The sequence below is a fragment of the Grammomys surdaster genome, unplaced genomic scaffold (assembly GCF_004785775.1).
Source record: "Grammomys surdaster isolate TR1022 unplaced genomic scaffold, NIH_TR_1.0 1162, whole genome shotgun sequence".
Taxonomy (NCBI): domain Eukaryota; kingdom Metazoa; phylum Chordata; class Mammalia; order Rodentia; family Muridae; genus Grammomys; species Grammomys surdaster.
The window spans coordinates 1,345,482-1,369,078 of record NW_021605581.1 but is presented as its reverse complement, the minus strand read 5'-3'; the positions used below and the strand labels follow the sequence as shown (position 1 = coordinate 1,369,078).

At 38.8% G+C, this 23,597-nt stretch overlaps 1 long non-coding RNA gene and 1 other non-coding gene across 2 annotated transcripts in view; both read left to right on the top strand.

The window, feature by feature from the left end:
* LOC114634993 overlaps nucleotides 1-23,597 on the top strand; it is a 109,410-nt gene that overhangs the window by 43,761 nt on the left and 42,052 nt on the right. The gene's annotated exons all lie outside the window — the stretch shown is intronic.
* Nucleotides 21,498-21,608, top strand: LOC114635010. Its single transcript, XR_003713399.1, has one exon. It is a non-coding gene; the product is annotated as a U6 spliceosomal RNA (small nuclear RNA).

Here is a 23,597-nt window from a genome sequence, read left to right as displayed (position 1 = left end):
AGAGAGGAGAGAGGAGAGAGGAGAGGAGAGAGGAGCCAGAGGAGACAGAGAGAGGAGAGAGGAGGGAGAGGGAGAGAGGGAGAGAGACAGAGACAGACAGAGAGGAGAGAGGAGAGAGGGGGAGAGAGAGAATTTCACATATGAATATGCTATATTTACATTATTTCCATCTCTACCACTTGGATTCATGACTTTTTCTATAGTTATTATTGACACACACACACACACACGCACACACACACCTACTAACTACATTTAGTGTTGCCTTTATGTGCATGTGCCAGCTGGGATTGGATAACCTATCAGATTCACAGGATATCTTGAAAGAGGAGGTGAAAAGGCTGGAAGAACCAGAGGAACAACACACCTGTTGTGAGATGCTGGGCATCCTCTGTTGTTTTCTCACAGTCTGTCTGATCTTCCCACTGCCCACTGGGCCTCTCTAGTAGAGCCTCACAGGCAACCCTGACTGACCTCACAGTTTAATCTATTAGAACAATGGAATCTTCCATGAAGAATATGCTTCTTTTTTCAATTCTTTTATATGAATTTTTAAAAATAAAATTAAAACCCCCTTTTTTTTTCAAATCTAGGTTGTAACAGAACATCATGTAAGTAACTCCAAGTATATCTTCTTTTCTGGATTTTCGAGACAGGGTTTCTCTGTGTAGCCCTGGCTATCCTGGAACTCACTCTATAAACCAGATGGGCCTTGAACTCACAGAGATCCACTTACCTCTTCCTCTTTAGTGCTGGGATTAAAGACTGGCAACTCCAAGTCTGTTAATATGGAGGTCAGTAATCCTCATTAATACATTGCAGTAATGATATGTATATATACCATCATATATAGTATACCCAATATATTATTTAATCATTACTACAGGTGAGTATTTATTAGTTTTTTATTGGTACAGATGATACCAGAATAAGCACATCCATCTGTGTCATGGGTATAATTGTTCTCTTTGATCAATAGCAAAACAATTAATGCCATGATTCCCTCAGCTTGTCATTGCTTCTCTGTTCAAGTCAATATGTCTCCCAGTCATGGACAATGACAATGTCCCCACTGTCACCACCACCTACCACAGCAGTGCTGTGATCTCAGCCCTAGTCCAGACACCCACTCCCTCTCACCTGAGTGATGGTAGGAAGCTGACTCTCCTTTTGAAATCTGCTGGATTTGGACTGCTGCATTAAACAGCATTCTCCTCAGATAGCACTAATCCTTTAAATACTGTGACTTCTCTAAAAGGGGGTAAGTTATGTAGCCTTCCTCAAATTTATTATGGCTTGTTTTTGTCCATAGCAAGTCTTATATGGTAAGTATATAAATGATTTGGAAAGTGTCGTTTTATGTGACTCACCATAACCAGCTTAGTAGACTTTGTTCTCATCTTTTTCAAGAAGGTAAATTCATGTCATATAGAAAGAGTCAGATCTCCACTTAGCTCTTAAGGACTACAGTTGTGAATTTCAGTTGAAAACTATTATTTTTAGGTGTTCATGGTAAACTACATTTAGTAAACCTTAAATAAAACAACACAATTTCAGGTAACTAGGGTGTGAAAAGGAACAGAAAGGGGCATATAATTATATACAATGAGCAGTAAGTCACTCTTTTTCATCTTCAACGCAGAAATTACAACTTCTAAATAATAGTAAAAAATATTTAGCATGGCTGTTTCTCTGTAAAATCAACCAGTTTGAAAGTAAAAAATCATCACTCAAAAATATGGTATTATATAGCATATGATATATTTTTTCCCAAGGAAATAAATGAAAATTTTAATGACACCAATGAGCTATATAAAATCTCTGTCACAGAAAACTCTAGATGGTTGGCATGCACATCAATTGTTTCTCTCTAAGTTTTTTCTCTGTCCTTTCCTAGAATCATCTAGACTAGGAATTACATTTCCTTGGTTTCTCTTTTAATCAGTGTCTAGATGTGCCTGGCTAATGGGAGGGGCTGGTAGCAGAGCAGAGAGAGGAGATGAGAAGACAGGGCAGGGGCTTCTCTTTTAATTCTTCTCATGTTCTCTATCTTTACCAGGTGTCCCAGGGACTCAAGCCATCACTAGACAGTATGTGCTTTGTAGGCAGAGATGTCCTACATAGCTTTTCTTCTCTAGCTCACTGGTTCGACTTCCTGCTCTGGACGTGATTTTTCTCCCATTGTCTTTGCAGCACTAGAGTAGTTACAGACTTCAGCAATTGCTGGTCTCCAATCTCCTCACCTTTCTCTGTTTAATTCTTTCCTTTGTCCACATAGGCACTCTCCTCGTTACTGGCTCATTCTTATGAAATATCAAATTGATGCAATAGTTCTACCCACAATGGCCAATGTAATGGAAATGGAGTACTTGATATATTAGGAGATATATTAGGAGATTAGTCAGGAGTCACATCATAACACATTATACTCTATCAATAATATTACTTCAGTGTAGCTAGGGTTCTCAAATGATGAAAAATACATAAATGTATGAACATATAATGAAGAGTCGGGAATCAGCTAAACTGTCACTGATGAAGGATAGTCTCTGTCTGCATACTAGTATGGACAACAAAAATTCTGAGTCTAGACAAAAAAACACTATCATGACATTGAAATAAAATGAGCAGAGAGAAGCATGGTGGTAAAATGGGGGAAATAGAAGTCAATATCTGAAATAAAGCCCCAACTCCTTGGCTTATTGGATGCAGGATTAAAATCAAGGTCCTATTTCTCTTGTATTTGCATTTTGTCATCTATAAATCAATTAATCAATGTATTCATATAATAAATTATATGATTTAATCCATGTTTGGGAGAGATTATTGACAGGCTTTTTCACTATCATCTTTTTTATTGTTGTTAGTTTTAGCTTATAGACTCTGTAAATCATGGTGTTTCCCCAAAATATTTCCAGTTTCTCCACTACATCCTAAATTCTTATTAGTGTAGAGCCAGATGACAAGATTTGGAAAATGCATTTTGGTGGGAAGGTATAGGTCATTTGAGGACCAGAACAGAACTCCCTTCTCCATGCCAGGCTCCTTTCACTCTTGAGAGCCCCAGCCAGCAGTATTGGAAATGGCTGCTATTTTGCTTGTCTGAGTGGTTGTAATGACTGGAAATAGAGCATAGGAAAGATACAAACTTTGTGTGATGAACCACTGGCATTTGGAGGTTATTTACCACTATGGCATCATTGAGTTTTTCTTTTATAAATTTAAGAACTAAAAATAGTAGCAAGAAATATAGGAACAAATTAGGATTCCCAGAGCCATGACGGATTCATCACAGTCATAATTTTTGCCACCTAATAATTTTTTTCACAGTGGCAAGCAATTAATCCTCTTGTGCTAAAATGACCAGTGATCAGGTCAGAGAAAAGGAAAGAAGAGGCAAGACTTGGCCTTGCATAGTGGATAGGTTTCATATTTTGGGCTTGAAGGTTTCGGATACTTGACTTACATCTGCAGCTGTAAGGAAGGCCTAAAAACGTCCACAGAATGAGACTCACCATGCCCATGGAGCACTTCCTTCTAATGCTGCAAGGAAAGAAAGGAGTAAGTTAAAAGAGTGCAACAGTGCCTGGTATATAGTATTTTTTTCAATGAATAAGAAGAAAATTCAGATTTTAAACAAACAACAAATTTTTAACATAATTGGGTCCTGTGTGATAGAGTAGATACTTTTGCATGTTTGATATACTTAACAAAATCTTAGGTTTTAAAAGCATAAGAGTTTATAAGAAATAAATAATAATCTTTTAAAGATCCACAACTAAAAATGGAGGCTAACAAGGTCATGATAATACTCCTTTAAGCATAAAGTGATGAATCCATTTCTTATTTATACAGTCTTTCATCTCAAAAAGTAGCTGTCATTCTGAATCAAAGCTCATTGTGGCTTCATGTCCCATAGTACATACGTTTATTGCATCTCTACATATTCACAATTCATATATTCAAATTTTTACTCTTTTATTTAAAGAGTATTATTTGCCATTGAGAAAGCCTTGACATTTTTTTTTAAAAAACTAGAGTCAATAATATGCCAAGAACCAGAATAAACATAATCACATGGAAATACATACATGTATACATATATATGTAATATATATGTATTTACATATATATATATATATATATATATATATGTAATGATTAAAGGAAGCATATTATCATATTGTGCTTGGAATATAGCTTGGTAGAGTGTTGTTCCTTATGCACTAAGCCCTGGTATTAAGGACAGGAGTTCAAGATCACCCCTATGAACATAACAAGATCAAACTCAACCTGAATAACAGGACACACTGCCTCAAAACAAACAACAACAAACCCAGAGGAAGACAGAAAAATAAAACAGAAGATAGAAAGCATTTGGAACTGAATAATGGTTCAAAAATTCTCAAGGCAAGAATAGAAAGACTGATAGAGGAAGACATTGAATGTCATCTTTCAGCCTCTAAATGCACCTGCACAGGCTCACAAATACATAACACACACACAAATGCACATGCACACACACACACACACACACACACACACAAATAATGCTTAATTGAAAGTGTCTCATGTATAATGTTATACATAAAGAATTTCAATTTACTTAAAAGGGAAGTTTCTCAAACTTAGAAACTACTAAAATTAAAGGAAAATAAGAAAAAATCTTAATAGTTTTATATCTGTTTAAAAGAAATGACTGTCTATTTCAAATCCAGCCAAAAAGAAAACCTCACACTGAAATGGCTTTGTGGCAAATTCTTCTAACTACAGAAGAAAACAATAGCAAAATCTTGCACATAATCCTCAAGCACAGAAGAAAGTGGTAACACTTTAGGAAAAATATAAGAAAGCATTTCCATGATCTTCAAGAAGTCACAGATTGGCACAACAGGATCCAAAAACAGTACAACTCATAAAATAAAACTCTGATAACCTAGACATTGTTAAAATTTAGATATTCCATTTTTATAAGACACTATCCAAGGAATGAGAAAGTAAATCACATAACAGATTGAAGGTGTGTGCAGTATCACTCTATATAAAGATATATCTATTCAGACACATATATAGCTATACCTATATAAAGATACATCTGAAAAGGAGCTGAAATCCATAACATGGGACAAATTTGTAAAAAACAAGTACTGAAAATTTATTAGAAAAAAGCTAAACAAAACATGAACAAGTTCTTTAGAAATGAGGATAATTAAAGTCAATTGGCAAAAGACATAAATGGATGAACAAACAAAAAATTTACAGATGGTAAATTAACACATAAAAGGATGCTTAAACATCAGTCAGTAGGGAGAATACAAATTAAAACTATGTACAGTAGCAAAGGACACCTGCAGATGGCTACAATTTAAAAGCAGCAGCAATATCAAATGCAGGCAAGGATGTGAGGAAATTCATACACAGCTGAAGAGACTGTAAACTAGGGCAACCAACTCTGTAGAAAGTTGAGGGGCTCATGACAGCATTTATATCCAAGAAAATGGAAGCTTATGCTCACCCTAAATGTGTACACAAGTGTTCAGCACAGCTCTATTCATAATAGCCCTGTATTGAAAGCAACACAGCTGTTCATCAGCTGGTGAATGGCTGACAATGTTGTAGTGCACACATACCACTTATCATCAAGAAGAAGAGGTATTCTTAGGGAAATAGCCTTGCCAAGATACTCATGAGGCTGTCTACTCTCCACACAAATTCTTTTTTTAAAGGCAGGGTTTCTCTGTGTAACCATCCTGACTGTTCAATGTGCTCTGTAGACCAGGCTGACCTCAAATTCACAAAGATCTGGCTGACTCTGTCTCCTGAGTCCTGGGACCAAAGGTGTGCACCACCACCACCTGGCTTCCATGCAAATCCTTAATACAGAAGCTCTTCATTATCACACTGTCTCTTTGGGTAGATCAAGGCAGTTATAGGGAATAGCATCTAGACATGACAGATGCAAAAGAGTGCAATATTCTGGTAACAAAAGCAAACATTGGGGACATAAAGTGCTAAGAACCAAAGCATTTCCTATATTGCACTTTTGGCAGGAAATGTGACAAGCAAGGACAAGAGTACCAGACTTGAGTAATTGGCATCTACATAATGTAAATGAGTTGAAAGTTTACTTCTGTCACTTGTCATTATGAGTTCCCTCCCTCTACTTCATTCAAGTCTTTAAGCCACTCATGGTCCCTTGGTGAGTGAACAGCCTCAGCCCTTTGTTGGAAAGTGGACAGATATTTGGGATCCCAAAGAAGGTGACTGTTTATCTTTGGAAGATATTGAAGAAAGGCTGTTTTAGATTCATTTCTTGGCAAATGAGAATGTTTTCTTTGTTAACCAACATTTCAGAAATGAGTTTGCTCTATTGAAGAAAACCTAATGAAGGAAAAGAATCATTTCTACACAATGTCACCGAACATTTTTTCCCCAAACTGAAACTGACAATCTCTTAGATCTAGAATCAACTTTGAGATAAATCCTGAGCGTGTATGTGAGAGATTTTTCTAGATTAGGTTAATTTGCATGGGAAGATATATCCTAAATGTGGGGAGCACCATAGACTGGGGTCCTGGGTCCCATAAAAAAGAGGAAGATGGAGAACAATGAGCATTTCTTGTCCTCTGCTTCCTAACCAAGGATGTATCAGCTTCCCAACACTCCAGTTGCCATAGCTTCCCTGCCAGGATAGACTCTAAGATAAAAGACTCTACTTCCTTCAAGCTACCTTTCATTAGATATTTGATTATAGCAATAGAAATAGTAACTAATATACAAACTATCTGAGATTTGTACTACACATTCAACATAAAACCTGAACAAGAAATACAAGGCCAGATCCTCAGGATTACACAAAAGCAAACACCATGTTCCATCATTCATCTAGAACATTAAAAACCAAGGAGAGCTCAACCACAACACTGTCCCCAGGACAAACCTATTTTCCAGATTTGATTGCACCCACTCTAACCTCAGTGAATCTCTAAGCATTTAGATATGTCCTGTGTGGTGGCTCATACCTTTAATTACAGCACCCAAGGATCAGAGGCTGAAGGATCACTATGAGCTCCAGGCCAGCCTCATCTACATTGTGAGTTCCAGGCAAGTCAGGATTACATAGATAGATAGATAGATAGATAGATAGATAGATAGATAGATACTGTCTCAAAAAACCTACCAAACAAATAAGCCAATAATAGATAAGTAAATAAATAAATAAAGTCTAGATGTAAGCAGATGAGTCTTAAAATATCTTCACAAGATGAGATTCTAAAAAATCATATTTTCCACAATGACTACAGAGAGCAATGAACTTGCAACATCTACTGTCCAGAAAGAGAAACTTAAGGAAGAAGAGAAAGAAGACCACATGTATAAAAAGACTTTGAGTACCTCAACTATACCAATTTAGAGTTCATTTGAAAAACCGACCAAAGTCACCAACAGCAGGGGATTTACAATACAGTCTCAGGGAAGCCATCAACACAGGTACTGCTGAGACAGGCTTGGCTGTCATTTCTAAGAGACATAGCAAAGCTTTGGTAAAGATTAAGCCATTGCATCTCTTTCCTCACATCATGACCTACCAGGTCACCTTCTGTTCATTCTCAGACTTCCCTTTACTAGGCTGTTCATCCCACTTTTTCCAAAGGAGTGGGAGTGCAAGCACAAATAAAAGACAGAGTTATAAAAATTTTACGTGGGGATATGTGATATGAAAACCTCAACCACTGGCGAGCATCTAAAAGGAAGGCCAGTTGTGGGAGTTTATAAGGCTTTGTGGGAGGAAATGATGGATTCTGTCCCCTCCAACCCAATAATCAACCTGGACGATCTGTACTCAAAGTCATTAGCTATGCCATTGCTCCTTAATTTGTGCAGAGACTTCGAACTACATTATCAGTTGCAATGCCTATGATAGAAATTAGCCTACAGAAATTGGTTCAACAAGTCAAAGAAACAAGTCTATGACCTGAACAAGTCCCTCCCCAAATGGGACAGAGCTGTAAGAGAGGCTCAGCTGACTTTAATGTTGATGAATATTGAAATTTACACTCAGAGAAAGAAAAGTGTTACACTATACGCATACTCTTTGGGTGACTATTTACTAAGCATCTGCTGTCTGCCAGACACACCCTGTGCTAGGTGCTAGAACACAAGAGTTCCAACCAAGATCCTGTCCCTACGACAGTTAGAATCTAAGAGAAAGAGATGAAATTAAACCAATAATTATGCACTTGGTTATTAACAGATGGGACAAGTCTAATTGAATCACTTGAAAGTTAAAAAACAAAAATTAAGCTGAGGGAGTGACTTCCCAAAGGGCAGTTGGGGAGATGAGTCAGAAAGACATATGGTGTAAAGTGTGTTCTATGGAGCAGGATAAGGACTAGATGGAGGTGCTGTCCCCACTGTCTAGGAGTCGTGACATATCAGAATCTCTGCCAGTGTCTCTCTATCAAGGGGTGGTAGCAGGCCACATACCCCGGTTTTGTAATCATTATAAGAAACAAGGCACATGGCACACTTAGCACTCAATAAATGCTACTTGTCACCCTGTCAATATTGACAGTTACTACTGCTAAAAATATTTTTCTTCACAGCAAGGCCATTGCTTTTATCTCTGCATCCCACTGCCTTTATATCATTTCAATTTTTCCCCTTTTTTCTTCCCAGCCCTAAGAAGTTTCCTAGAAAGTAGGTCAGACTCCAGCAAACTCTTGGCGCTGTAGCTTCTAGATGAAAGAGGGAGCATAGGAAGCTTGTCAGCAGCTCTGGGGGCCCATCCAGGCTTCCAAAGGATGACAAAATATTTCCATGAGGATTTATTTAATTTTGTCCCCAGGCTTGTTCATAATTCTGACCATCTGGTACTGGAGGTTTCTCTATTTTTAATATTTCTACTTTGGGCGTTTTGCTTTTTTAACCTATTCTAGGATTAGTCGCCCCCTTTCAGCCACCCCCACTCTCCCCGCCAACCACTGATTTAATTTGCTTGAACGAATTCTTTCATACGACAAATTTGCCACAGTCTATAACTTTGATAACCTCAGAGCCGTAAAGCAGAGGCATCTCAAGTCAGCTCAAAACCAAATGTTGTCCTGGACACCTATGATATTGTTCTAACCACCCCAATAGTAGTAACTGTCAATATTGACAGGATGACAAGTAGCATTTATTGAGTGCTAAGAACACCCCAAGGGTACAGGCTGCAAACATACATAGAGCTCCCTGAAAGGAGGCCCACCCACCCCAAAGTCCTAACAGCCATTCTAATTAAGTCTGGTCAGATAATTCTTCTAAGAAAAACAGCCTGAGCTATTCACACAGGTCCCTTTAGACCATCTGTCCTAGCCTAGCTGACCAAATGGTAACCATGTAAGACTTTTTTCCTGTCACCTGGAGCATAGTTGTCTTTGAAAAGCCCGTTTCTCCAAGAATAATTCTATCAAACTCAGTAGGTTTGTTTGTTTGTTTGTTTGTTTGTTTGTTTGTTTGTTTGTTTTTGGATCATCGTTTAATGTGGTTGGGGGTAAGACTCCATAAGAGTATGTAGAAAATGAATTTGAAGAAATAGTGATACAAGGGAAATCTGTCCTCTCTGTAGGATTTCACTGTCCCTGGTGTTCCTTACTCCCTCATTCTTATCTGCACTTCATGTGTCTACTCAACTATTTCATCATCATCCCTGAATATCTTGTATCTCTGGATGAGGTTTTAATAAATGTTTGAGTAACCAGGTAGTGACCAAGTGTTGGAAATAGCACAGAAAACCATGAAAACAAGCGATGCAGAAGATCATATGGAGCTTGGAAATCTTGATTACAGAGGACAGGAGACATGAACGGTTACCTGTAAATAAAATTTCCAGGATGAATGAAGCCATTCTGCCTCCTCCACCTCCATGAAGTTTCATTTTATAAGATAAAGGTATCTCTCCCTCCCACAAACTGCTTCCAGTATTTTATAAATACTTTCATCTGTCATTTATGGACCTCCTGACCACCAGAGCAACAATGCACACAACAGATATTATTCCCATTTCTCTAATAATGGAACTAAGGATCTGAGAAGTAATAAAATGTGCCCAAGATCACACAAGTGGTAAATTTAGCCAAAAGAACCTTGATCATTTTTCCCTTCTGATAGAGTGCTCAGCATCTCTCTGCTTTACCATGCTCATTTTTCAGGAACAGTGGGGTCAGGGCACTCAGAAAGAAAGAATGCAGGGTTTAGAGAGTGTTCTCAAATCTTGTATGAGTTTGTGGTTTGTGTTAGGTTTTTATTGCTGTTACAAGATCCTAGAAAAAACAGCTAAGGGAGGAAAGATTTATTTTGGTTCACAGTTTACATCCATGGTCACTTGGACCCATGTGTGGTGAAGCAGAACATCATGGTGGAGAGAAGATGCTTATTTGTGGCAGACAAGACCCAGAGGAAGACAATGAAAAGGACAGTAACTAGAATAAGGCAGAATCTTCCAAGGTATGTGCCATGAACCTATTTCTCTAGCAAGACCCCATATCCCAGTAGTCAATTTAGCCATGACTTTAATCCATGTATCAATCCACCAATGATAGAGAGCCCCAGGTTCATAACCTCTCCAAAGCCTACCAGCTGGCAGCCAATCCTTCAGTACACATGTCATCAGGAAACCCATTTATGCACAACTCATAACATTGTTTTGGTTTTGGCCATGCTTGTATACAGTTGACACTTACAGGAAGCAACTTGAAAACTCCTGTTACAAAATACACAGTAGAACTTGACAAAATATGACATTCTTTTAAGTACATATCTAAGCACTTAGGAAAGTAAGAGATATATTTTAAATTAATTCTCTTAACTACATATGTAATCATTTAGGAAAGAAAGAGCCAAAAAACAAATGATAAGACCTAAAACCCTGATAATGTACAGCCACATTGAGTCACTGTGGGAAAAATTACCACTGTGGGAAGGTTCAATTCTTACCATTCAAAGTAGTTTTTCTAACACACCATGTCATATATCCTTCTATATATGCAAACACAAGTATATGAGGGTTCACATATACCATAGACATGCATATATAAAGGTTATTTTAAATGTCATTTGTAGATAGCACATTTCAAGGTAAAGTATGGTTAATATCAACAAAAGTGCTTTAAAGGCACTACAACACATGACTCATTAACAGATATTTACTTACACCTGCTATGTGCTGTTTAATACAAGAAAATTTATATATATGTGTGTGTGTGTATGTATGTATATATATACATACATATATATACATATATATGTATGTATGTATATAAGCTTAAGTATATCAGTAGGTCTAAATGAGTAAGAAAACTATAATAGAAACCTAGAAGATATCAAAAGATCAAGGATTTACAATACAAGGGTAGAAACATTTTGACAACAGCCTACCACACTATTTCCCGTGCTGACCTTGTCCAGTACACATCACCACAGTGTGCAATAACTGAATTCAGAGGAAGGAAAAGCATCAACAAAAATACTGTGGATCTTCGTTTCCTTTCATTTCATGTATGGAAGACTTCAGAAACAATTATGCCTTTCAGATCCATCATTCTAGTTGCTGATTAGACAGTAAGTATCAGGTGGCATCCTTTCTCCTGGGAAATTGTTATGGTTAACAAAACAAACAAAGCCTGTAGTCAGCAGGTCTTGTACTAAGAAAAAAAAAAACTTCAAAGGGCACAGTGGCAGTTCAGTTCAATAAAAGAGATTCTAAACACATCGATCAGAGTGGGGCCAGACTCAAGGCTTCAGTAATTCTCATGCCAGAGTTTTCCAGTTCTTAGATTTTGCTGGCAAAGCCCCTGTGATTGGGTGGGCATCTCTCTCACATGGCTGTGTATTATTCTACTATAATACTTTCAAAGTCTATTTTAAAGAAATGCAAATAGCCACTATTTTAATCTCCTAGTAAATAGATATTTTCTTCCTCAACAGAAACAAGTCTAGCATTTTCACAGCTTGAGGTTAACGTTTCTAAATAATAACTGTTCCTTGGTCTTATTCTTTTGTGCTTTTGAGGATAAACCCATGAATAAAAGGCTCAGTAGTGAGTATAATTCTTTTTTCTCCTTTTGACAGTGGATTCCTTCCCTGAGAAATGAAAATACCTTCGTGTTGAAATAGCAATCCATGGTGGTTTCTCTGCTGAATGGACCCTTACAAAACCCACATTCAGAATCTATTCACTTCTTATTCATCACCATTTTCTGCCTGGCAGGAGAGGCATCAGAGTACACCCGTTTTTGCAGAGATTCTGCAAGTAACTGCCAGGAGTCTCTAGGCCCGGAGAGGATAGTGGCAGAGGCACAGAGTAAGACTCTGGGATGGCTTTAAAGTCTAAGGGTCTCAGGGCTTTCTGGCTCTCTGACCTGTACTGAAATGCTGGTGATAACTTCTAAAAAGTTCTAAAAACTTCTTGCTCCTTCTGAGGGTAAGAGACTGCAGGCTTAGGTGATTAACACTTGTAGCCTAACAGCAGAGGATTAGGCAAAGTGGCCTTTGTTCTACCTCAGCTGGAACTGCTGGGTTCTAACTTTCACCCTGCTAGTCTCAGAAAGAAAAGACACTTAGAGATGTGGTTATAGCATTTATTACTAAGTTGTTAAAAGTTTCCTATGAAAGCTATTTAAGGGAAAAAGCGGCGAAAGGGAAAAATTCTCTATCTGGGGAAAGGGAAAAAATTCTACTCTCTCTATTCTATCTCTCTATTCTATCTGCCTCTCATCTCTTTGTCCTCAGTACTTATACATCTTTCAGAATATATGATCACATGTTACAAAGTTTATCACAAGTTCATATCAAAAATCAAATCATAAATTGAAATAGAAGTTTACAACAGAGAATGTTTACATGCATATTCATTAGGCTAACATCCATCACCTGTCTAGCTCCACAAGTTCACTGAAGGTTTAAAACTATAAGTTATTAGTGAAGTTTTGTATAGATAAACCCAGGAAATACTTTATCTTCTGTCCTAGTACCTATAATAAATTGTTAGTTTCCTTTTAATAACCTTTAGTTAATTGTTTTACAATCTCTTGGAATGTGCTCTGAGTAAGAGAAAGTCTGGTTACTATCTAAGAGCAATTAACTGGTGACACTTAGGAGACTGGCAGAGTTCTCATCGAAGTTTTAACTATCAGAAAGGGACCTAATAGCAGTCCCACTATAAAAGAGCTTAATAATCAGTGATATAATTTTAGGAATTCTTATAGGATCATCATTGAGACTTAAGTCATCTATTTATCTATATAGCAGCACTACAAGATAGTAGTACATATTCGTGGATCTGCAGAGGTCTGCTCCAAAAGGATATGCTATTGCTTAGTGATTGTTATATATGATTAATAATAATAGGAAAAGCATATTAATAGCAGGAACCTTTCCTAAAAATGAGTTCCTTACAGCCTTGCTGAGTAAGAACGCACCTGTTGTGGATTATATAATAATCCAAGGCAGGCCTTTTCGGGATGATTACCTGCTAATTATTAGCTTCTCCCATTATTGCTCCTGACAAGTAACAAAAGAGCTAAGTTTGGAGCAGGTAACTTGATGTTCAAGTCTCAGCTCTATCAATGACTGGCTTTGTGACCTCAAGAACTTTCCTCTAGATCTTTGAGCCTTTACTTGCCTAGTCCACAAATGGGAATGTGGGATCCTAAGGGATTTCTAAGTCCCCTTCTGTGTTCAAAAGTTCATTATCTCCTGTACTGGAATGTATACTGAAATACTTTTCCCTTTTAGTAAAGCTCATCTTTAAAATCATGAAAGAACTATGAAATGTTAAAAGTAGAGGGATGGATAAAGGCAGGACGTGACCCAGAAGAGTATAGGAGGAAGTTTATGTCTTAATTAGACTTAACTCCCTTCCTGTATGGATGTTTTAATGTCATTATTCAACACTGTTCTTCTCTTCTCTTCTCTTCTCTTCTCTTCTCTTCTCTTCTCTTCTCTTCTCTTCTCTTCCTTCCTTTCTTTTTTATTTATTTACTATCTTATTTAAATTTATTTATTTTCTGTATGAGTGTTTCTGTGTATTCTATGCATTCCTAGTTCCTATGACCAGAAGAAAGTATCAAATCCCTTGGGACTATAATTACAGGTGACAAGCCACCATGTGGGTGCTGAGAATTGAATTCAGGTTCTCTAGAAGAGCAGTGCATACTCTTAACTGCTAAACCATCTCTCCAGCCTCAACAATGGTCTTTTAGATAAATATTCTCTTAACAAAAGCCAGGTACTAGGAGCAGGGAGGGTAGGCCTGGCCTACCTGAGAGAGGGTATTCAAGAACTAGGAGCAGTTTAAGGTATTCTCCTCCCCCACACCCTGTGGTGACTTTCAGAAAGGTTTGAGATGATTCAAGGATTGGGGCCCTCCCTGCAAGTTACTAAGTATAGATAATTACCCAAGAGAGTTACCCAAGTTTGATCCCAGCACCAAGTGGAAGGTCAAATTCTGTTTGTCCCCAAATTACAGGGAAGGAAACTCAGCACAGGGAGGGTCCCAAAGCTACTCCATAGCATCACTGACATCCTCAGGCAATCACCAACTCAGCCTTCTTTTCCCTTTTAAAAAATTACTTCTTTTACTTTTGAGATTTAATACAATTATATAATTTCTTTTTTCATTTCCTCACTCCAATCTCTCCCACACATCCCTCGTTGCTCCCTTTTAAATTAGTTATTATATACATATGTGTGTATACATACACACACTCACATGCATGCATGCACACACATGCGCTTGTGTGCGCGCACGCACACACACACACACACACATACATTTCTAAGTACATATACTGACAAATATTGGTCAGTCTGTATGACGTTACTAGTACAAATGCTTTCAGAGCTGACAATTGGTATTGAACAACCAATCCACGTACTCTTTCCTAGGGAGGATGTTTCTCCCAATCTGAGCATTCCTTATGCCTGTAGTTCCTTGTGTAGGGTTGAGGCCTCAAGAACTTTCCTCTGTCCACTTTAGCATGTCTCTTGTTGTCCCTGTTCAGTTGATGCTGGTATGACTCTATGGGTGCTAACTTCCGACACTCCTAGGAAACATGATCTCTCGGCAAATGATCTGGCTCTTACAACCTCACAGTCATTTCTTCACAATATTCCCTGAGCCTTAGGTGTTTTATAACTGTACCCATTGGGATCTGGACTCTACATTTTGAGTATGTGTGGTTTTCTGTAATGGTCTTCAACTGTTGCAAACTAAAAAAGACCTATTGAGTGAGGTAACCCAGAACCATAAAAACAAACATCTCCTGCCCTTCCACTTGGTGTTTGTTAGTTTCTTCTGTTTCTTTTGAGACAGGTGTCCTATATCAGAGTCTGACCTCAAACTGAGTATGTTTCAGAGGATGACATTGAACTTCTGATCTTCCTGTCTCCACCTTCAGAGAGATTCCTTCCACCTATGATTACCTTCAAAAGCCTTATGCAGTGTTAGGGGTGAGACCCAGAGCTTCTTTCATATTAAGCAAGCACTCGAGTAACAGCTACATATCCAGTTTTATTCCATTCCACGCTGGTGAGGGCCAGGGGCATCAATCCTGTGTAGTTAGTATACCCTGATCTTGTATTATCACCATTGTTTTCCTACCAGCTAACAAGAAACTCCTTCATACTGCTGAGTAATGAATGGCTTTCTGTCTCCCTTGGAGAAACAAATATAGGCCATATTACACCATATTACAAGTAGAGATAAAGGCAGATTTATTAGAAGGCAGCTCTCAGGTGAGTTTGCTGATCTTACAGGAGGAGCTCAGTGGAGTCACATATTGGGGCTAAAGCAAGGGGGTTTTATAGAGCTTAGGCAAGAAGTGATGATGTGTCAACTTGGAGCTGGGATGGTGCCCATATATGGTCAAAAACTAAACCTCTGAGTAGAAACTTGGGTGGATTGCTCAGGGAAGGAGGACTGATGGGGTTTCCCAGCTTATGCAGGGGCAAGCAGGGGTTCCAGCCTAACAAGTAAGTCTGTAGATCCTGGGTGACTCTTCAACCTTCTGATGCTCAGAACCTTTGGACATGAAGCAAATTACTGCATATACCTTTGCCCCACAGCTCTACAGTTCTATAGTTTATTTTACCCCAGCATCTTTACTCAGCCTCTCCAAGCACAAGTGAGGAGCACCTATTGATTGGTCAGCTCTGAGCTAAGTTCTTGGCTTCACACAAGGTATCCACACAATAAACTAGAGGTTATTAGCGGCTGCCACAGTGAAAGATAAGAAGAGCAGAACCTGAAACCTTGTAATGCTTACCCATCCCCACGATAAATTTCATTGTCACAGTGGCAAATTTCAGACTACTGATGTGAGGTCATCAAAGGTGAACCTGGGAATACAAATGTACAATTGGGTTTTCAGAGTTGATAAAATTAAATTTCAGAACACCACTGAGCAGGATAGTAAATAAGAATTTGTTTTACAGATTGTTTTGTGACATGATGAGCAAAGAAAATAATTTTAAGTGGTAATATTTACCCAGAATTATATTTCTCACAATCAGAATGCTGACTGCCACATACTCACTCTCCTGGTCCTCCTGACAGCCTTCTGAAGGAGGTATTACTGATACCCAGGCTTTATAGAGAAGATCATTCAGCAAGCAAGTAAATAACGATGACAAAATGCAAATCCATGTGAGTCTGGTTCTAGAATATGCATCTCTCAGGGAACACGCTAGTTTGAGACCACCAAGAAGAGTGAGCAGGTTTAAAATCAGAGAATGAAATCCTTTAAAGCATGTTCCTAGGCCTAAAAACATTTAGATGCTTTCATTCCAGTTTCCTAATAGACTGAGTCTCTGTGTCCCTTGGGATTTTAAGTGACTATGTGAGTGAGGTAAGTGTGTGAGTGTGTATGTGCGTTGTATATATGTGTGTATATATGTGGTGTGTGTGTGTGTGTGTGTGTGTGTGTGTGTGATATTACTTTCAGAACCTGTGCAGAAATGCTTCATTCTCTCTCTCTTTCTTCATGCTGTAATGAAAGGGGTGGGCTTACAGTCAGGACACCAGATAGGAGCAGGAAGTAGAGGAGGTCAAAGGGAAGAGGAGAGATAACTTTCTGAATCAATACGTAGATGAAGGTTTCTATAGTTGCAAATCACAGAGACTAACTCCAGCTATCCTATATAAATAATTATTTATGAAAGAATATGAGGTCATACATAAAATTTCCTGGGAGGTCAGAGAAACAGTAAAATGTCTACAGCCGTGAATAATGACAAAGTTGTGCTACCATGACGTTTCACTGGAAATGCCATTTAACACCACTGCTGGCCTAAGAACTCTAATATGACGACTAATGCTGAGTACAGCATAAACACTGCTTGTAACCCAAGGCCCTCTGGCTTCAGAAACTTAATATACCACTGCCACCTTTTCCGTGCTGCTTTTCGCCCCTTCTTTTTAAGGATGGAAGTTGGGAAGAGACATATCTCTGTCTTCCATAGTGGCAGGCTTATTTTTAAGATCATAAGTCAGTCTATCATAGAAACATTAAAAAATGCTGAGTGACAAAAGCATAGCAATAAGACAACTATTCATTTGGTCACCTTCCAAACAGAACCAGGGCTAGCATATTGATTAGTCTGCATAAAAGTATTGACAGAGACAGAAACCCAGAACGGTCTACCGTGGAATTACTTCATTTCAAAATCATCAAGGAAGAAGGTGTGACTAACACCAAACCCCTAACCAGCTCTCTTCAAAACATATTGTCTATCTTTATTTTTAAAATATATTCAACTAGCTTTAAATAAGATAATCTGAATTGACTGTCAAAAGCAATTTCCTATAGAGTCCTTTGGTAAAGTGAATGACTGCCTCTCAGTTTAGACTCCCTGGTTGACCTAGATTGGTTTACTCTAGGACACAAGCATTCAATTAATGAAGTAGAAAGGAAAGGATAGTGGTTATTAAAGATGCAAAGAGTTTCTGGTGAAGGATAATGTGTCTTTGGCTGAAACTTATGATCTGATTATATAAGAAGACTTTCTATGGGGGCCGGTCTGGTAAAATACCAAAGGTCACAGAGGCCCTGGGAGACTCAGTGGTGGAAAGGAGAACCACCTTATCTTACCTGAAGGGCTATGAAGTAACGACAACTCAATGAATAATTCACCACTTAAACTCTATCAACATTTCTGTGTCCTTTGGTATACAAAACACTGGCCAGGACTCACCACTGAGAAAACAGGCAATCAACCCAGTCCCTGCCATAAGGGCATCTGAACTCAGTTTGTAAGATGAGAAAGTAGAATGGAAAGAAAAAGAAAAAAAGTTAGTCTAGTGAAAAGGTACAAAGTCACATGGTGTTCATAGGCAGAGAGGGTGACATGCAGACTGGGTCTAGATAGGTGACTAGGTGACAGATTAAGAACCTATAGGAGATGATACACAAACCACAGGATATGCATGAGAGTTGGGGGTGTACAAGCCATGACACTGGGATCACAGGCATCAATCATAAATATCCTAGCCATCTTGGTGTTCAGTGTCACACCATGAATTGTTTCTCTAAGTCCAAACTACATTTGACCACAGCAGTAACAGACATCATGGCTTTAAATTTATAAAGCACTGAGAAGCAGAAAGAGGAGGAAGAGGTGTAGGAGAAGGCCATTTTAAGAGTTAACTCTGAGGAAATATGAGCCCCTAATAGGGGAGAAGTAGTGAGGACAGAAATTAGCCTAGGAAGTAGTGGGTGATATTATACAGAGTACATTTAGCCAATGGGCTGAGTTATTTCTTTGAATACATGTATAAGTTTAGGCCAGAACCCAGGCACATTATAGGGGAGAGAATAAGAAATTTCAGGATGGGTCACTGAAATGCTCCTTGTCTCTGCACCACAGACCATAGAGCCATGCTTAACAACAGAAGGATCTCTGTGTTATATTACAATATTTGTTCCCTGCCTTTTGGTCACCACTACCTCAACTGCCCCCCACATCTGATTCTCACCTCTGCAGTTAAGAGACTGCATTTGGCTTTAACCCCTCTCAACTACAATTCAAATACCCTGGAAAGGGAAGAGTCCTTACATTCTTATCAGTCTCCACTCAATTCTGCTTCTCTTATCAGAAGCTCCCTTATCATAGCCAGTCTCCTTTTGCATCACTCATACAGAATTAAGTCTTTGTTCGTCTTCAGTCTCACACACTGGTTTCTAATCTTCTGATGGCAGAGACAAGCTGTGGGTTTTTTTTTTTCATTTTTGGCATCTCAACAACTAATCCCATGCCCTGTATGCTGAGTGATAGATATTAGATGCCATATTTTCCACAAGGAGTTGAGACCTTAAACAAAGTCATTTAACCTCTTGAGCTTCCTTATCTCTAACCTATCTGCAAGATGAAAGCATTAAAATCCACTCCTTGGGTTGTTAAGAGCCTTGTATTGGAACATAGCTGGCAAACTATAAGTCACTGTACAAACACAAATCAATATTTGCAAACAGCTAACATAATTCCTGGCCAGTGACTGTGTGTTGATTGGGTGACGGAACAAGCGTGCATCTCTTTTATAAACACCCTTTCTCTCACTCAGGAGGGGTCTTAAAATGCAATAGGGGCATCGGAGGGCCAGCCAAGGATGATGATACTGGAATCCCATACTGGCATATGGATCTCCATTTGATGCTGAGATTTAGAGGAAATGGGAGCATGCAATTTCTGGTTCTGAAGCCTTTCTCAGTGAGAGGCATCAGGTGTTCAACACTGGTGGACCCCAGCTTCTCAGATGAGCTCTACCTTCTTGGGCCCCCTCCTTCAAATCCTCCCAGACAGAGATCACTACTCATGCATCAGCTGCGAGGCCCCATTGCAATATATTATTCTCATATACTGGAGTTTGGTTGCTTCTCCAGGTTTCTGCATCTGTTTCTCTTTGAATCTGTTAACTAAATATATATCTGCTGAGCTCAAAGTATTTTTACATCTTTTCCTTCTAGCTCCCCAGCCAATTCTGAAACCTGCCTCTCTAAAACAGTCGATTTGTAAGTGGGTTGGTTTGGAACATCCTTAAGCAAAGTTCATACTCGGTATTTCTATAAACCCCCTCATTCTTTTCCGCTCTCCTCCCTAAGAAAAACCCAACCCAGAGAGAGAGAGAGGGAGGGAGGGAGGGAGGGAGAGAGAGAGAGAGAGAGAGAGAGAGAGAGAGAGAGAGAGAGAGAGAGAGAGAGAGAGAGAGTGTATGGAAGAAGTGGTTATTAGAAGCATGTCCAGGAGCAGATGGCAGGGCTAAAGGAAGGAATGCTGGTAACAGGGACTTCTCCTGAGGCATCAGCAATCAGCCTCAGAGGGAAAGATGCAATAACACAGTCACTTAAGGGAAGGAATCTTTCAGGAACATTAGAAATTATGAGACAAGAAAGCCACAGAGGACCACAGGTCAACACAGAGATGTTTCCAGGACCACATGATGCTCCTGGGGGACAGACAGCTCTGCTCCCCCAGACTGGCAGCTTTGACTATGAACCAAGAGTCAGCAGCAAGGGTGGCCACATCCCACCTCCAGTTAGCTCTCAGTCCATCTGTTTCCATTTATCTGGGTCAGTGATAGTTAAGACTTGAACAAGTTAGAAAGAAATTATCTGGCTTGGTTTGGGCCTTTTATCTCCCCTTCTTACTGTAGAATCATCTGTCATGCACCTGTACTCTACAGGAGCCTCTGGCAACCTGAGTTTAAAATTTAGGTTCTGCAGAAATGTAAAGCTATTTTGAAGTCTGATTGCCCAGAAATCCACCATCACTGGTACACCGGTAAAGCCAAACCAGAGTGTCATATAATGGTTAACCCCAGAAGAAAACAGTTGGATTGGAAATAAAGAATTGGGGAGAACCAACTGAAAAGGAGGAAATTTTGCTTCTAGAGGAGTTTCTCACACAATGAGCTCACACAGTGCTCTGGCCTCCAGAGCATCCACCCTGCCTCTCAGGAACTCAGAGGGTGCATGCTAGAGTAGGTGCCCATGTATTAGCCATCAAAGACCAATCAAAACCCCCTTCCAGAAATCAATGGATAGAATTTAAACTCTCTTTAGAAATAGATAAAACCAGAAATGAGTGACTGGCCAGAGGCATGGCTAACTTCTCAGAATCCCAGGTTCTTCATTTTACAGAAGAGGAGTAAGACTTTTGCTGCCAAACACTGAGGATTACTTATGAGTGTGTATCTGTCAATCATCCCACAGAAGGATAGTGTGGGGATAATGAATCACGGATGCATGTTGATAGCAGAAATACTGATGAATAAAAATGAGCAAGAGAATTAGGAAGAGGAGGAGGAGGCAGAGAATGAGGAGGAGGAGGAGGAGGAGGAGGAGGAGGAAGAGGAAGAGGAATAGGAGGAGGAAGATGAGGAAGAGGAGGAAGGGAAGATCAACCAGGTCTAATTTCTTGGAAAGGGAAGGAATAACAACTTTTATAAAGGTAAAATGCAAGTGTTCGCTTTAACAGCACATATACTAAAATTGGAATAATAGAAAGTTAGCATGGCCCCTGCACAAGGATGACATGCAGATTCCTAAAGCACCGTCCCTCCACTCGTTTTTGCATTTTATTTCCTTATTACTCTTTAGATGACTGCTTTCTTCTTTCTTTCTTTTTCTTTCTTTCTTTCTTCCTTTTTTTTAATTGGGCAGTGTTTTATTTTCCTTTACTCCTTAATAAATACTTCTTGATGACTCCACATGGGGTAAGGCTGCTTGGTAGTTCAGAAAGTTCACAGCGATGGTGTTTTCCTGACAGTGTGTAGTCTTCAGTAGAGAGTGCAATGACTTGTATGATGTCACTGTCAAACCAGCAAGACTGCATTTATGAATCCGTCGTTTTCAGAATTGTTGGTAACTTGGGCATACTTTCCCCAAATAACCTTGCCTCCTTGTGTCACAAGGCCCAACTCACTCACACTCACTTCAATAACTGTACCTTTGGTGACCACACCCAGGGTTGTATATAATGGGGATGATGGATTCTTTTTCACACGTAGTAAAGGCAGGCAAAAAGTAGCCTTCAGCTCAGGGTGTGTGACATGTTCTTTTTTGAAACGTAGACCCATTGGCCTAATGAACCTTTCATATTTAGGTGGTTTTCTTGTAAAACTATCACCAAGAAAGTAAACTTTAGTAACCATTCTCTTCCATGCCTTCTTTTTTCTTTTTCCCATCTGAATAACTTCCAACACTTCTGTTTCTCCTCGGGCATGAACTTTGGATAGAGGATCTCCCATTTTCCCGCCTTTTCTTTTTGCTTCTGCTTAATCATGTTGGGAAGTATTTTTGCTCTCAACTGTCCCTCTCTGTCCAGCAGATAGGGAGGGATTGCTCCTTGTGGAGTCTTCTCATCGTCCTTCTGCTTGGTGTTTCTCTTTTCATGCATCTTAATTGTCTTCTTCATTTGTATCTTCTCGGCATGGTGATGTTTATGGTAGAGCTTAGCCTTCAGGCCAATCTTTTTTTTTTTTCTTTGCCTTCTTTGAACGTTCATGGGCCTCCTTACCTCCTTTCTTTTTCTTTTTCTCATGGTAATCCAAACAATATCCATATTGTTTGCGGTACAATTCAATATATTCATTTGGTGGCATGATGTCAGCTGCAGAGCAGCCGTCCACGAAAATATTGTATAAAATCTACTTTTAGTAAAATAATAAATAAATAAAAATGTAAAAAAATGAAGAGTAAAAGGCAAGGGTATAGAACAAAGCTATTGGTGGAAATAAGAAATGGTACATACACTGTGGAAAACGTGCTAAAATTCTTCCAAAATTTGGAGGAAAAAGTACAGCATAATCTAGTCAGATCACTTCTGTGCACATTCGCAAGGAAATGAAGTCAACACTATAAACATTATAAAATCTATAGTGGCATACTTCCTTTTTTGTGACACTATTCACAATGTCTAAGACAGGGACTCAGTCTCTGTGCCCATCAACATATGAATGAAATATATGCACATGTATTTATGTATGTATGTATGTATGTATTTACCTACAGTGGGGTACTATTCAGTCACAAAGAAAAATAAAACCCTTTTATTTACAGCAAGAGTTTAACATATGTTAATTAAAAGAAGCCAAACACAGAATAACAAGTATCACATGATCTTTCTCATACATGGGAAATTGAAAAAGAACTGAAAATGAAAGAGGAATTATGAGGAACTGAGAGAAATGCCCAGGTGAAAGGAGAACACCATAAATGTAATGTACCTATATAAAATATAGCATTGACTCCATTACTTTGTGAAACAAATCTATGTTAGTTTATATATATATATATATATATATATATATATATATGCACATATATATACATATATGTATATTAGATTTAGATTTGCATGTAAATACATGTACTATGTGCATACTTAGTGCCCACAGAGGCCAAAGAGGACATCAGGGCCCCTGGAACTAGAGTTACAAATGACTGTGAACTGTCATGTAGATTTGAGGAACAGAATCTGGGTCCTCTGCAAAAGCAGCCAGTGTCCTTAACCACTAAGTAATTTCTCTAACCCCAATATTGTTTCTAAAATAAGTAAGT